The 15,519-nt window shown below is 42.7% G+C and overlaps 1 non-coding gene across 1 annotated transcript; it reads right to left on the bottom strand.

The window, feature by feature from the left end:
• Positions 1-2,342: 2,342 nt before the first annotated feature.
• trnai-uau (transfer RNA isoleucine (anticodon UAU)) lies at positions 2,343-2,438 on the bottom strand. The gene is made up of 2 exons: positions 2,401-2,438; positions 2,343-2,378 (listed from the first exon to the last, which is right to left on the bottom strand). It is a non-coding gene; the product is annotated as a tRNA-Ile (tRNA).
• Positions 2,439-15,519: the final 13,081 nt, after the last annotated feature.

Here is a 15,519-nt window from a genome sequence, read left to right as displayed (position 1 = left end):
GATCAGCTCAATCAAACTGCCCAACCCCACCCCTAACATGAAAAACAACGGGATATTTGGTAGTTGGCAAGTGTAACATGGGAACCAAACACGCGCCACAGCGGTGAGAGTGTCAAACCCTAACCACTGAACCACCAGGGAAAGCATTGTTGTCCTTGCCATCTTTTCTCAATGACGTTGCATTAGGCTTTTCATTCTATTGTTTATTTTGGCAGCAGGTCCGTTTGTCCTCATCTTGGAGGTTTTAATCGCGTGGAAAAAGACCATTCGGCCATCTTGTCAGTGCATGTCTTCAGATCTATTCTAGTCCCAGTTTCCAGCGTTTCTTCCGCTGATTTTCGTTTTCTTAATTTGAGAGTGGGTATTTCAATGAGATTATCCCTAAAATCAATGAATGGGACTGAAGTTTGAGATGATAAAAATATGCTAAAGCCCCTCGAAGTAATCATCCTCATGTTAAGCCACAGAGGGAGATACGCAGATATATCCCCCAAGAGTGACAGAGGCCTCAGGATGAAATACACTCAGTCTCCATCATGTCCACGCTCTGTTGCTGTACCCACGGTTCCCCGGCAAAAGACAGCTTTATGTGGAACACAAGCAGTTTCTCTGACAATTGGAGCCATTGCCATATGCTGGGGTATGAAATGAACAGTGAGTTGAAGTAGTCCCACGCTGAAGTTGCTCATGGGCAGCTTTCAATTTCCAAAACACAGCGACCCAATCACTTCAGCTGCTCGAATCCGACACAAAAACAGCACTGGGTACACATTGCGCTTCGGAAGCAACTGTCAATTTGCAAATACGGGAAAGTTGTCAACTTCATTCCAGAGAGGGAAGATACAACATTTTAATCTTAGAATCCAAATTCAGACGCAGTATCAATTACACCACTGGCTCCACACGTCTTGCTGCAGCTTTCATCCTGTCGATTGTGATGTAATCAGGGATACTGGCGGAAAAACCATTTGCAAGGTGAATATCCTGCAAAATAATCACCGTCACTGCTGCACTTCAATGTTCCCCACTTTGTGAAGCGGTGAATGTCACTGGCAAACGAAACACATTAGCCCTCACATGCCTGCTTCACTGTCACCTGTTTCTTTGCCACCTGTTTCTCTGCTGGAACTTGCCATTGTTTTATTCACAGTCATTGCAAAGTTCTGCCTCTCATTTTTTAAAAAATTATCTCCTCGCAACTCCTCCCTGGTCTTCATATCCCCCATACCAGGGAAAAGAAAACTACCATATTACTGTCTGCACGTCTCGTTATTTTTTAAACTTCTGCCAGGTCACCCTCAACCTCCAAGGGGTTAGAGAATAAAGTCCAAGTCTTTCCAACCTTTATTTATAACTTCCAACACCAGGTAAAATCTTGGTAATTATGTTTAATACTCGCCAGCGATAGGTTATGCCTCCTACCGCTGTACGATCGAAACTGCACACTGTACTCCAGAAGAGGCCTTGCTAATGCCCTGCACAGCTTGAACATGGTTTCCCAACTCCTAAATTCAAATGGCAAAGCAATGAATGTCAGCATGCCAAATGCCTGTTTAACGACCCTGTCTATATGTGCTGTAAACTTCAAAGACTTATGTACCTGCACCGCTAGTTCCCGACGCAGGCACCTTAACAGTGAGACAAAGTCTGTGGGTGGGTGGGGAATAGTTTCGAATTTCTTTGACTTCACGTGCAATGAAATTTATTGTTCACGTGCAGCTGGATAAGATTGGCCGTTCATTCTCCGTGAAGCATGGAACTGAACATGTTTTCAATTAAAAAGTAAATTTAAACCCTCTCGAGCCAGAAGGGAACCATCCCTGAAAGATGTAATTTCCGTTTGAAACTGGTGCCTTAAACATTTGGCCACATTCCGATGATTTCTGGTACATTTCATGGTTCCTGAACTCCATCCAAGAAATCCGCAAACAAGACTCTATCTTCCTTTGCATTTTGAACCCTCCCTTCTTCTCGGCAGTTCTGTATTTAAAGCTGATGAAATTTCTAACTAAAGTAGAATGAAACATTCAATGGGCTGAATGATCTGATTCCTTTCTAATTATTTCAATGACCTGTGCGAGGTTGCAGCAATGTGAATAAGTTGAAATGAGTTTAAAAGCTTTTTCTCATAATTTAACTGCGTGCATTCAGCCACGAGAGGAATGTCATTGCGCTGAAATAAAACTTCTCTTTCCGCAGATATTTCTTCACATTGAAAATACTTGTAGGATGTTTGTCATTCATTGAGTAATTTCCCAATTAACAGAAACTGCTGTATCCCCACAAACGTTGCTCAGAGTTGAATTTCCTTATTACCCTCTTGTGCCACAACAAACTAAAACTGCTCCAGGTGAGGCTTGAACTCACAACCTTGGCATTGCACACACCTTAATACTGTCTTATAAGTACCATGCGCTGGCCAATTGCGCCACTGGAGCAGGATGTTTCTGTGCAGCTCTGTATTTCGAATTATAACTCAATGTTTGGAAAATTGCCTGCAAACTGGGATATGATTGTCGTCATTCGTGGTTCCTAAGTTGTTCGATGAACTTGCGTAATTACACAGAGCTAAACTGCAATGAAATGTGCATTTTCAACATTTTCATCCACTGTCCCGTGAGCCCTTGATGATTTCACTCTGTAGAAATCTGTCAATTGTGGTCTTGAACACACTCAATAACTGACTTCCACAGTCTCTGGGGCATCAACTTTCAAAACTTCACTTCACTCAGAGTTCTCTCCCCGCAGTCTACTGTTTGGGGTGTGTTCCTGTTGTGGGAAATTAACTTCACCGTGTCCCTAGTGCTGCTCCTGGCATGCCCTCTGGCACTGCCCTCTTTTTGCACTTGCTCAAGTGTTGCCCTGATCGTGTCATGGTTCCGTGTCACAACGCTCAGGAAAAGAACACAGAGCAATGCCCAGTAAGATACAATTTGTTGGTAAAAAGCAGTTCATGTGGCTTCCTGCGTTGCTTAGTTCATTCGTGAGTTTTACATCATTTAGAGTTTTGAAACTGTGCACCTTCAACAAAGGTGCGGTTCATTAATATCTATCCTGAGGAGAGGTTGGTGTCAATACTGACTCTGTGCACTCTCCTCGAGTCAGGGAAGCAATTCCTCGCAGATAATGTTACATCCACAAAATTCTTCACAGAATTCGATTCAGCAACAATTCATTAACTTCGTATGCAAAATTCACACAACTGACAGGACAGACGCACCGTCATCAATATTCACCATTACTTCATTCAAGGACGCTTTCGAAGACTTTCATGAAGAGTGAATGCATAAGAATGGAACACAAAGACAAATTAAATTTCACATTTAAAACTGTAAAGTGAGAAGAGGCCAGAACTGGATTTAGAATATCAGAATATCATGGTTAGCACCACATTCAAAGCTCCTTCCCAAAAATTGAGTAATCTGCCCCTGAAGCTCCAACATCTCCAATGGCAACTTGTTCCATGTGACCAGTTGGAAACCTATGTGGAGGAGCATGCTCTCTGATAGAATGTCTGTGAGCATCCTCAATTGTCTGACCTAATGCTACCACAGGAGCTGTCCATCCCAGTTGTGAGAGCAGTGGGGTAAATGTGAAGGACTTGATATTCAGTGTTGTTGATTCACCATACTCAACAACATGAGGATGTGAACAGGAAGGTAATAGAGAAATACGCAACCATTGGCAGGCAAATGGGATCAGTTCAGTTCAGAATGGTGGTTGGCACAGACCTACATTACATTGTTTTATGTTCCACGTTATTGTTGACAATTCTCTGCCTGAAACAAAACTGAAAGATGGAAACAGTAAGAGGCCTTTCAACCCGACTCCACTGACTCACCGTTTCTTAACATCTTAGTTGATCGAAAACTTCAATGGATTTTCCTATCCCATCCTCCCATGTTACTTTGAGAATCTGGATTTATAGATCTCTAAATATATTCAAGGTGACAAATCATATGTATAACGGGAATGTTATGTTGCATTTCCCTGTCAACTATGCAGGTTTGTGCACGTGAAGTTGTCTAAGGTCGAACTATTCTCTGAAAACGTGTGTGGGATGGTGATGAACGCCCGCTGGTCAGCAGCAGGGACTGGAATTCCGGATGACAGGAAGTGCTGATGAAGCAGTTTCCACAGAACACCATTGATTCGTTTGGAACCTGAAATGAAAGTCGACTCCGGGAGGCTTCTGAACCCTCACGACCTTCAAATCGCAAATGTTTAGCAATCAACTGCCCTACCCATTACTACAAGAGCCATCCTCAAGCTGCCCTTGGCTTGTTGTGTTCGCGTCTTTCATCAAGCATCTGTCTCACTGTCGGTTTAGTAAGGACTGTTTGAAGTATTATATAGAACTTTGTGTTAGTTTGAAATACTCATCAACAATCCCACTGTATAAACCTGTGCTTCCGATATTTCGTCTCTTTTTTACCCGTATCATTTTTTCGTTCCATGTATGTTCATCGGCGCACAGTTTGGGAGGATTAATGGGAGGAAAAGTCATGTTCCTTCTGATGGTCCGAATTCAATTTACATTTTAATAGATGTCAGACATCAAGTTCCAATTTTTGATTTTGACTTTACCACAAAATCAACCGATTAAGAATCGCAAGGGAGATAAACTGACAAGAATTGGATTCCAGATTCACTTAAAATAAATATTGTCAGACATAATGACGATTGGCAGGAGCAAAATAGCTGGGAATAGCGAAGAGAGTGGGAGTCGAACCCACGCGTGCAGAGCACAAATGACTAGCAGTCCAGTGCCTTAACCTCTCAGCCATCTCGTCACATGAGTGAAGAAGATGACATGTGATCTTATTAAGACCTCATGTTTAACTCACTGAAGTAAATTATGTTGAGCAGCTGATATTTCTCCCTTGTGATTGTGAAATGATATACAGCGGGGCATGATTTCCAAAGTATGGTACGAATTCTGGTCCACACCCATTGCGACACACTGCTCTCATAAGTTGAACACAAATGAAGAGATTTCTCAATGACATGATTAAGTGGTGTATGGGGAATGGGTCTGGGTGACATGCTCTGAGGGCCGGTCTGGACCTGTTGGGCCAAAGGACCTGTTTCTACACTGTCGGGATTATATCATTCTATGATCTATTGAATTGAATTTGACAAAGAATTGAAGCCGATTGAGTGAAAAGCCTGGTGACAGCGGGGATGTGACATTTTCTGTGAGGAATTGTTTTTCAGATTCAAGAAAAGTACACTCTGCTGTTCCCAGAAGTGAGTACTGGGACCAACTCTCTTTTCAACAGATATTACTGGCTTGTACCTGTTTAAAGAGTGAACAATTTCATAATGCTAAATGAGGCAAATCTGACAAATAAGCTGCACAATGCAGAAACTGGTTTTTTGCCATGATGTGCGTTGCGCTGAACATTGCTCTCTTGTCATTTTCCTGAGCCTGACGCTTCAAGAATCACTGGCCTGTGCTAATGGGAGCTGCCCTGGGTGATTCTTGTTGTCACAACATCGGCATTGAACACACCTCCATGAGCATGCTTTCTGGAATTTAAATTGATCCCTCATTGTCTTCGTTTCGCACATTTTACGTGGAAATGGAACACTACAGTTAATGCAGTGACTCGGATTCGATCAAGAGTTGCTGCAGCCGTATCATACAATAAGGACCACTATACGGCCACAACGCCTCACAACGCCCTCAGGGAACAGGAAATAAGCGCAGTGCTGTAGAGTGTGACAGGAGCAGCACCAGGCACACGACAGGAATACTTCCCAAAGAACGGACTGAAGTGAGGGACACACAAAGGGAAGAATCTTTGGAATTCTGATCCTCGGAAGTTGTAAATGCTAAGTATTAAATTTGTAAAAGGCTGTCATTGATAGATTTTAACAGACTTTTTAAAAAGAAAATCAAAATCTCAGCGAATAGTGTAGGAAATTTGATATTGACTTCGGAGGCCATCCAAGATCTCATTGAACTGTGAGGTGGGCTAGAAGTGCTGAGTGGCCGCATCATACTCCTATTGCTTACAGTATAAAATGAAGACTTTATGCATTATATTCACATGGTGAATGTGATTCATGTTCATGTGGATTTTATTTTTTTTTGCTGGAGTGCATTTTTGGGTATATTTTTCAATGAGCATTTGAGTTTTACAACAGTTGTACCGGCAGTTTCCTCAGACAAGGAAGTGACTAAAGCTGCAGACAACCATGTAATCCCAGTTACCAGGCCTGGAATCAGAGAAACACAATGCCCCACTGTTTCATATGTTTGAGTAAATCTGATTCTAACCCTTAATCCCAACCCCTGCATTTGCCTGATAAATGCTAAGCCACTTATTTTTTTCACAGAATCATTGTCAATCTCCCTTTAACATATTCACGGCCACCGCAGGAGATATTGTGGCGTTTTCCCAAGACTGGATAAAATGGAATGGTATGCTTGGTGAGGCTGGGATTGTTCTCCTGGGACTAAGGAGGCTGGAGATGGCGAGATTTATGAACACACAATAACATTTATAAACATTCAATATTCCTAGGGACCCTGAAAGAGTAGAAATGGACAGGCGGTTTGCCTCAGTGTGAGCGTCGAGGGCCAAAGGACACAATCTCAGAACAAGGCGTTGCCCATTTAATTCTCTCTCTGAATTGTTGAGTATTTTCAAGCTGATCTAGACAGATGTTTAATCAGTAAGAAGATCAGGGGTTATTCACGTGGGGTAGGAGAATGATGTTGAAGATTATCAGAGCAGCCATGACACCATTGAATAGCGGAAAGACTTGATGGGCCGACTGGCTTACTTCTGTTTCTGCATCGTTTGGCCTACGGTCCCATTGATTGAAAAATTTAAAATTATGAGGGAGTTGGATAAAGTAGCAGAAAAGGTCTATTTATTTGATTAGACAGATCAGTAACAAGCTTCATTAGCCGATGAAGAACAAATGTGCTGTGACCTGGAGGCAACAAATGGCACTCTACACACCACAGATTGAAGAAATAACAGGAGGGAACATTGTGTTCCTTTTTGCTATTACAGTTTAATGCGCAATTTGAACATATCAAAGTGATAGGTTGCAATTCTTGATTTGGACTTTACAATCCAAGAATCTCTGCTGACATAAACTGATGAGAATTGGGCGTCAAGTCCAACTTGTGCAAATGTGTGAGATACGAAGAAGAATGACAACTGCAAGAATAACCTGAAACACCAACGACAGTGAGATTCAAACCCATGTAGGCAGTGCACAGTGGAATAGCAACCCATTGACTTAAATGCTCGGTCATGTCCTCACACACAGAAAACAGTTGATATGTGATATCATCAAGATCTCATGGGAGGAAGATGGAGGATGAGAAATTTCCTCATCGGAATCGAATCCATACCATTACGTTTCTGATTTTAGGGGAAGGATAAAATCAGTAAAATCTGAGAAAATACCACACTTTTTTGAAACAGCAGTTGTGATTGCTTCATTCTGATTGCGAATTGTGTTATAATGAACCAAACAAGTAATTTTGTCACATTCCCACCCACATCATCATTTCTTCAGTTGGTTTCTCCCTCACGCCTTGGATCCAATTCCAGCCCTTTCACTACCCTCGCTCTGCACTTGTTTCCCACCTGAGGCAATCCGTACTATTCCAATTGGATGGAGAGGTCATCAGCTGGAAGATTAATGTCAACCTTATCCCACAAACACGGGTCGAATTGTTTTATTTTTCATTAGAAGCCCTGCCCACTGTGACCACTCTCACAGCAGTAACACGGAGTCATTCCTGTCTGGAACGTAAACCCAGGGCACAGTGAAGAAAGCACCTTCCCCTAAGCACATGCCCAACCAGAAATGGGGATGGCAATGTGTGCACAGAGCTATTCTGTGGCTCCAGTGACACAATCGGTGAGTGTGCATCCCTTCTCTGACGGCACAGAGGTGCGTGAAATGCTGAGGCTGTGATCTCCAACCTAACCTATTGCAGCTTTTATTGACAGTTACTGGGGATTATTGGGACATCAGGCTGCGGGAAATATCACACACAATGTAAATGTTGCAAACACACGCCTATCCAAACTTTTCCCTTTCACTCAATCCCTTTCTCACCAGGGCTGACACTGGTGTGCTGGTCAGAATGGCCTTCTCCTTTTCTCTCTTACCCTGGATTGATCTGAACAGTGAAAAATATTCTGTACAATGGAGCAATGCAGCAGGGAAACAGCAGTGTATTGGCGATATGTCTCCTAGTTATCCCTGGGAACTGAGACACGGCAGCTGCTGCAGTTTAAATTCAATGAATACAGTCTGGAACGTTAACTGAATTTCAGAAACAAAGACCATGGCTGTAACTTTCTAAAATCTCATTCATTCATGTCCCTTCAGGAGTGAAGGCGTTCACCAGTCTGGAGCACAAGTGACCCCAGATCCACAACAATGTGGTTGACCCCTAACTGCCCTCTGACATCAGTTCAAGGTAAATTATGGACGAACAACAAATGCTGTCCTGAGTAGCAATACCCACAACCAATGGGAGAATAAGGAAGAATAAAAACACATTCACAACTGGGAAAATTGGGCCTTCTGTCTGCATTGACTCAAATTCACCTCATCACCCAATCTGGATAGAGACAAAGACACCCACAACACAGAGAAACCAGGGAAATGTGCGGACCGAGGGATGGATTCAATTACCCACCGAGGTGGAAACTCATTTACTCAGTCACACTGGGAGAGGTTGTTCACCAGTCCCATATGTGGTAAAGGATCACTCAGAAAAACAAACTCCAGAGACACTCACAAATTCACATTTGTTTATATTCTGTTATTATAGCTGCTGCGAATCCCCAACTAAGAATGAACTATATCTCGATGCTTGTTTGCAGTAAATTCTGAGGGTTACTCATGCTGAAATGTTATCTTTGATTGCTGTCCGCAGATGCTGCAAGTTCTATTGACCCTTTTGCAGCAATTTCTGCTTTGTTATTTGTTTTTGATTGACATCAACTGCAGTCCTTTCAGTTTTTATGCAGTGCACTTCCACTTTTTTCTGATCGATAATTATCAATAAAACCTATTTGTAGGATCTATAATTTAGAAGTTTGTAGATAACATGCAATAAACAATCATGTCTTTGACCATGAGGAAGAAAACCATGGACTGCAGGGAGGCAGCAATCAGGTGGAAAGAAAAAAAAAGTGAATAGAATTCAACCAGAAAAGAGAATGATAATAAATTCAGGGAGCGTGAACAATGAAAAATGAGAGTACTGAGCAGCATAGAAGATCAAAGACACCTTACAGTGGGCTTTTACAGATGCCTGAAGGTGTTTGGGCAGGGAGATTGGATGACCGCGAGGGTTTTGGGAAGCATTCTATTCTTAACCACAGGCTGGTATATAAGACCAGGAGATGCTGCTGGAGCTTCACCAAACAGCAATTTAGAGAAGAGCTAGAGGACTGAGTACATGTCTGGTCACTGAATTAATCAACTGATTTTTTTTAAAAAGGAATAACAAAAGATGTACAGCAAACAAGTGCTTTTTGGCCCATCAATTTCACTGCACCACTCAGTGAGATCATTGCTGATATAGATTCTGATCCCCTGGGTATGCATCTTAGCGGGGAACGAGCAGATGCTGAGATTTCACTGCATCTTCTAATGTTGTCCTTCCAGGTGACACAGTTACAAGGCTTGAAAGGTGGTCTCAATTGGGAGGGGGTTCGTAACTGTAGTGCATCTTGTAAATGGTGCGCTCTGCTGCCACTATAACTCAGTGGTGAAGGGAATAAATGCTGAAGCTACCGATTGGGGCACAAGGACTGCATTGTTTCGGGTTTCTACAGAACAAAGAAAATTACAGCTCACAAAAAGGCCCTTCGGCCCTCCAAGACAATGCCGATCCAGATCCTATATCTAAAACTATTGCCTATTTTCCAATGATATGTAATCCCCTGCTCCCTGCCCATTCATGTATCTGTCTAGATACACCTTTAATGATGGTATCGTGCCCACCTCTACCACCTCCACTGGCCATGTGTTCCAGACACACACAACCCTCTGCAAAAAGAAATTTCCATGCATATCTTCCATAAACGTTTCCCCTCTCACCTTGAAATTGTGACCCCTAGTAATTGAGTCCCCCACTCTGGGGAAAAATAAACTTCTTGCTAACCATCTTGTCTATACCCCTCATGATTTTGTAGACCTCAATCAGGTCCCCCTTCAACCTCTGTCTTTTTTAATGTAAATAATCCTAACCTATTTGTCAAAGCAATCTCATGTCCTCTTTTTGCCCTCCTGAATTCCCTCTTAAATGCACTCCAGCTGCCTCTACATCCTTCTCGGGATTCACTCAATTATGCTGTCGATACCTCACATATGCCTCCTCCTTTCTCTTTAAAACCTGAATTTCTCTAGTCATCCAGCATTTCCTGAACCAACCACCCTTGACCTTTACTCTGTAACTGGACTCCCATTATTTCATTTTTGAATGCTTCACATTTTCCAGCAGTCCCTTTACCTTCAAACATCCGCTCACACCACTCTCAACAACATCTGAAAGTTTTGGTCTAATACTGTCAAATTGGCATTCCTCCACTTTGGAACTGTAACTTTTACATCCGCTCTATCAGTTTCCATCACTACTTTACAACTAATACAATTATGGTCACTGGCCCCAGAATGTTCCCCGACTGACACCTCAGTCACCTGCCCTGCCTTATTACCCCAACAGTAGGTCAAGTTTTGCATTTTCTCCAGAAGGTCCAGCCACATACTGAATCAGAACATTTTCGTGTGTGCACTTAACCAATTCCTCTGCATCCAAGCCCTGAACACTATGACAGTCCCGGTCCGTGTTTGGAATTGTAAAATCCCCGACCATCACCACCTATTATTCTTACAGATAACTGAGATGTCTTTCAAATTGGTTTTTCAATTTCCACGGGCAGTAAGTTGATCAAAACTTTCCTATTTCTCAGTTCCAGCAAAATAACTTTCCTGAATGTACTCTTTGGAATATCCTCTCTAAATACAACTGTAATGTTACCCTTCATCAAAAATGCCACTCCTCATCCTCCCTTGTCCCACCACATACTTTTGATCTTTCCTATAGCATCTGGAACATTAAACTGCCAATCCTGTTCATCCCTGAAACATGTCTCGGTAATTGCTATGCTAACCCAGTACCATATTCTGAACATTTCTCAGAGTTCATCTGCCTTATCTGCTGGGCTTTTTTCATTGAAATAAATGCAGTCCTCTACTCTGTTCCTGCTTGCCCTGTCTGTTTGGCTAACTCTTTTTTTCCCAGCTGTACCAGTCTCAGACTGATCTCTTCCTTCACTACCACAAACCACCCATCCCACCCCTACCCCGCTCATTTAAATCTTCCCGAGCATCTCTAACAAATCTCCCAGCCAGTGTGTTCGTTCCCTTCCAATTCAGGTACAATCTGTCATTCTTATACAGGTGGCTTCTACCTCAGAAGACGCTTCAATGATCCCAAAATATGAATTCGTCTCCCCTGCACAAGCTCCTCAGCCATGGATTCATCTGCTGTCGCATCCTGTTCCTATCCTCACTAGTTTGTGGCACTGGGAGTAATCCAGATATTTCTACCCTTAATGTTTACATTCCTGCCAGGTCGCTACTTGCTGCTTTACTCTGATGCCGCCTGACCTGCTGTGTTGTCCCTCCTGCCCATACTGTGTTGTCTCTGACTCCAGTATCTAAGTTCTTGTTATCTCTGAGTCAGTTTCTCCTTGCCTTTTCTGCTAAAAGTTCATGGCTGCAAATTATCCGGGCCAAAGCCCATTCATTTCCCAAAGAAAAAAAATAGTTTAAAGAATGAACAGCTGCAAAGTTGAATGCTACAGCCACTTCACTTGCCCATTTCGTAGAGAAATCTTTCCAACATGCCATAGCTTCCATGTTCACGGAGAATACAAGATGGTCATATTTAGAAGCAACAAAGCTGATTCTTTCCTAATAAAGAGTGGGAAAAGTGACTGAGAAAACAGAAAGGCCATGCAATAATTCCAGAATGATAAGGATTTTTTTCAGCAAAATTGACTGGGATTTTTGTCTGCCAACTCTAAACAGTGATATTTGCAGATGAAACCCACTGCTAGCGGTGACTGTGAGCACCAAACGTGGCCATAACCATGACTGAGTGGTTATGTGATGGGTTGGCTCACGTGTTGTTTTAAATCCTGTTGACTGGAATCTGCAGTGCTGCGATTTTTATAAAAACTGTGCTCACAAGTTGCTAATGATCCAAATACACGTAGATTTTGTTTTGTGGAGATAGCAAGAACTGCGGATGTTGGAGTCAGAAGTAACACAGCGTGGAGTTGGAAGAACACAGCAGGCCAGGCAGCATCGGAGGAGCAGGAGAGACGATGTTTCGAGTTGGGATACATCCACATAATTGTTTGTTTCTGCTGTCTTCCTCCACCTCCACACTGTGTTATCTCTATAGCTTCTCATGGCTTTTTGAGGAAGCTTGCAAACTGCATGAACCGGGTATTGAGCTTATTTTACTGAAATTTGTCGCACTTTCAACAAAGAACAAAGAACAAGGAAAATTACAGCACAGGAACAGGCCCTTCGGCCCTCCAAGCCTGCACCAATCAAGGTCCTCTGTCTAACCTGTCACCTATTTTCTAAGGGTCTGTGTCCATTTGCGCCCCGCCCATCCATGTACCTGTCCAAATATATCTTAAAAGACGCTAAAGTGTCTGCAACTACCACCTCCGCTGGCAACGCGTTACAGGGACCAACCACCCTCCGTGTAAAGAACTTTCCATGAATATCTCCCTTAAACTTTCCTCCTCTTACTTCGAACTCATGACCCCTAGTAATTGAGTCCCTCACTCTGGGAAAAAAAAGCTTTTTGCTATCCATCCTGTCTATACCCCTCATGATTTTGTAGACTTTTCATTTGGATTCTTCGAGCGTGTGAGAGGTCCATGTTTAGAAACATCAAACCTGTTTTGTTTTAACAAAGAGAGGAAAATGCGAGACAGAAGCATTCAAGTCATGAAACAATTCGCAAATAGGAACAATTTCCATCCTGGAACCAGCAGAGCTCTGCAGCCTCACAACAGTGATATTCACCAACAAAATGCAATGCAAGGGACCGTGCCAGCTGAATTACATATTTGTGGTCGATTGATGAAGGCGATGGATTTAAAATCCTTTGGTGTTACCCCAGTGTGGTTTGGAATCCTGCCGACTATTATCTGTTATAGCAAAAGATTGGCCTGGTCCACAAGCTAAAGATGGAAAGTGGGGAAGAACAATTTTGATGGTATTTAATGGGAATTTTCAAAAGTTGATTGGGGAGGCTATTTGCAGATAAAGGGGCATCTAGTAAGTTGCAAGTTTTGAAAAGCGAGAGAAGGTGAGACATCAGGACCAGCATGCTTTTGTTAGTGCGAAGGACAATGCTGACAGAAGTAGCAAACACTGAATGACTGGTGGCAGTGAGGCTCAGGTCACGAAAGAGGGGATGTAGCTGGAGCAATGCATCCCTTAAAGAGTATCAGAGTGTAGGAATGCACTTTATGAATGAAATCTGGAGGGCAAAAATGGGATGTGAGATAACGTTGGCTGATAATGTTATGGAAAATCTAAAGTGAATCTCCAAGTATATTAAGGGCAATAGATTGATGATGAAGGATATAGGGATGCACAGGCATCAACGAGGCCACAAATATGGAGAACCATAGGATGTGGGTGAGATAATAAACAGCATTTCACGTCAGTATCACTGTGCAGAAACACCAGGAAATTCAGAGAAATAAAGAGCGATGTCTTGAATAGAGCCAACGCCACAAAAGACTGGTGTTGAAGGTCTTATAAAACTTTATCAATTATATCAGAGAACTTTTAGGAAACACGGATGATTTGTCGCACCCCAAGCACAAATATTTGACTCAAGCACAGGAGGCTGTGTGGTGAACATTTAGAGGTGTGTGAACAGTTAAAGAGAATAGCCAACAACATTCCCCCCAGGGTCGAGGGGTCCAAAACGAGAGGGCATAGCATTGAGGTGAGAAGGAAACGGTTTAAAGGAGAGCTGAGAAGTAGCATTTGCCATGTAGACAATGATGCAGGTATGGAACGAGCTGCCAGAGGAAGCTACAACATTGAAAAGATATTGGGGCAGGTACATAGACAGGAAAGCATTGAAAGGATAGGGGCCAAAGTCAGGCAATTGTGACTTGTTCAGTTCAGGAAACCTGGGCCATATAGATGAGTTGAGCAAAAGGGTCTGTTTCCATACTGCACAACTTTATGACTTCATTTGCTGCAGGAGGACACCACCGAGATAAGACAAGTTGCAGAGAATGAAGCAAATTACAGAAATAGGGATAGTAGTCAGGATTGGAGTACATTTCGAATATATGGAGGGATTGTAGAGAGGGAAAGTGGTTACAACAATAGGAATTGTTAGAGGAATTCGAATGGGTGAAGACTCTGGCTTACGAGTCATGACACAGATACAGTCTTGGAGAAGCGATCACAAAACAAAGGTCAGAGAAACATTTCCACCCTTCTGTGGGAGACTTGCTTTCACTTCAGTTGCACTGATCCCCACAAAGACAGAGCAGGACTGGAATGATAACTGTGAACTTCCTCTGCTGTCTTTGAAAGTCATCGTATAACATAGCTTAAAGTAGACCTCCCATGGCAGAATAGTGATCGAACCTGACTCAGTCATGAGGGAAGGAAATCTGTCACCATTACCCACAACTGTGTTCTGAAATGGAATGGCAAGCCACTCACTTCAAGAGCAGGCGGGGTGGGCAATCAATGCCTGCCAGCCAGAGCCTCCCACATCTCATGAGTGAATAAATAAAGCTGGAACTGTGCTGGGACCAGTGTCCTGGCCAATCAAGGCTCTAGGTCTATGGACAGGCCTGTAAACTGACAGAGAGGATGCTGGGACAGCGTTCAGGTGAAAGGTGATTTCTAAATGCAGACACAAAATGTGAAGCATTGGAACAGCATGGCAAATTGGCTAAAGTCAAGCAGAAAGGGCCAGGAAGCAACAGAGTTTCAATAAAACTGTCCATGAGTAAACTGGTTTGTGGCTGGAAATTTTGGTAAAACGTACATGACGCTGTTCCTTTTTGGCCTGAACAAGTTATATGCAATAAGATAGTGTCATTCGAAGAGGAGCTCAGAGAATGTTTTTGTCAGTGTTTCTTTGAATAACACGTTGTGCTATAGGCTCTGGGATAGTGACGTCCCTCGCCTATTGCACAACATGTAATGGAGCTGAGTGAATGAGTAATGGGACAATGAGAAATCCTAAGGGAATTATGAAAAAATGTGGAATTTAAAGGGATTATGAAGTTTTGAAGTGATCACACAAATGACAAACAGCAATCAGAAACAGAAATAAGGCCAAATACAGCAGTTTGCGAGGGGAAAGGCCAAATACAGCAGTTTGATAGGGCAACTGACCAAGTTCAACTGTGTAAAGTGACTGACATATATGGCTGCAAATGAACAGTGAAA

This window comes from Stegostoma tigrinum, unplaced genomic scaffold, assembly GCF_030684315.1.
Source record: "Stegostoma tigrinum isolate sSteTig4 unplaced genomic scaffold, sSteTig4.hap1 scaffold_58, whole genome shotgun sequence".
In the NCBI taxonomy this organism is placed as follows: Eukaryota; Metazoa; Chordata; class Chondrichthyes; order Orectolobiformes; family Stegostomatidae; genus Stegostoma; species Stegostoma tigrinum.
The sequence above is the reverse complement of the archived record's forward strand: the minus strand, read 5'-3'. Positions and strand labels throughout refer to the sequence as shown.